Source organism: Austrofundulus limnaeus, unplaced genomic scaffold (genome assembly GCF_001266775.1).
Source record: "Austrofundulus limnaeus strain Quisiro unplaced genomic scaffold, Austrofundulus_limnaeus-1.0 Scaffold2, whole genome shotgun sequence".
Lineage (NCBI taxonomy): Eukaryota > Metazoa > Chordata > Actinopteri > Cyprinodontiformes > Rivulidae > Austrofundulus > Austrofundulus limnaeus.
Window position 1 is genome coordinate 2,318,236 of NW_013952404.1, and position 1,830 is coordinate 2,320,065.

The window sequence follows — 1,830 nt, forward strand, 5'->3', positions numbered from 1 at the left end:
AGGTGACATAGATACTCTATTATGGTATAGTATTTAAATGTATGCCTGAGAAACACATAATATTGCCCCTTTAAATGGACAGAGACCAATTTAAAGGCATCTATGATGTAATGTCAAATTTATTTTTGACATAAACAGAATTTTCATAACAAATGAAGATTACAGTTACTTGATTGTGGTTAGAATTTAACTATGTGCCTGGAAAATACATCACCCCCCCTCCTTAAATAAACACTGCTGACATCAGAAAACTCCAGTCTGAAGAATGCATGGTTCCTCATCTTTTTTTTAACGATTGCTCAATAAAACTATACAATTCTAAATAAAATCTKGTTAGCTTGTCTGTCAGCTTTAACTTCCAGTCAACCATTACAATTTTATGATCACACTGAAAAACCCACTGCCATCACCTTTTATTGTACTAGTTTAYATTTCTCCCTGCAAACGTTTCTTTACTTTAAACACAGCATCCCCAGCATGYACTTATCTTGCTTTTCAACACTCGTTCCATCATTTAAATAGATTTAGTACTCCAAGGTTTTAAGTGTAAGGATGTTTGAAGGTTCCTTTCAAAGTCACTTTGGATAAAAACATTGGCTACATGACTAAATGTAATGGCTTAATTAACCAACTCCTCCCTGACTGTGTCCACTGCACTGATTTAATCTCAGCTGGCCTGCTCAGACAGCTACCACTAATGGCTTGACCARCCTGCATAGTTGCGTTAACCTCTAACCATCCAGTTAGAACCCAGTCTGATGGTGATCACGAGTGATTGATTGGGAATAGATTGGTTGAAATGGGGGATAGGGAGGGAGGTAAAAGAATAGAAGCTGTAGCTGTGTATGTTTGTGTCAGGTTTGGCAAAGATTTACTGTTACTGCCTGTATTGTTCCCTCGTATATCCACTCCCTGTCAAAGACTGCAACACCAAGTGATGGGAAAAAAACATTAAAACAAAATGCGATGAATATATCTCTCAGTGACAGGCACAATACGACAGACACCTGCTCCAACAGCAGCAGAGGGAATAAAAAGCCATTTATCCGGTCCAAAGGGAAAYTAACCCCTTGTGTGTCGTCCCCTTGAGAATTACTAACAGGCTTTATGATGGGTCAGGGATGTTCTGGAATTGGACATCAATAGAAAACAGTTAAAAACATAAAGATCARAAAAAGGCATGGGTAGTGTAGCAAATTAAGTTATGGTGACTTCTGAATAGACAAAATKAACTCAAGACATTTCATGTTCTCACAGGTCAGTACAGTATTTGTTTTGTTGAAATGGCTGAAGGTGGAAATATAGTGGCAACATTATCTTTTTGCTTCCCTCAAAGAATTCATCTGCATATAAATTTAATTCGCCAGTGATGAACTTCAGTTTGAATTGCGTAAAAATCTTTCAGATATTTTTATTACGTAATAAAGTCAACCAAATCTTGTTTTTCTCCACAATCCAAAAACTTGCAGCTTGGATTAATTGGCTCTAAATTATCCATGAGTGTGAATGTGTGTGATGGCCCTACGACTTGTCTTGGGTTTATGCAAGGTATAAGAATGGAAGAGAACACACTTTATTTTACACTGACGAAAAAAAAAACATACAAATTCTAGTTTTTGTTACCTACTGGATGTTTGTTGTTTGTCTGTTTGTTRACCATCAATTTAAAGGGATCCCTGATTAGTTGTAACATTAGACTTTATTTGATAAACATATATTTTAACTGTAAAATAAATGAAAATTTTTAAATTTATATTTTAACACGGATTGAGCCATTTTATTTAGACACAAAGCATTCTGGGTAAATGATGACGCGGATAGGTCCTCGAT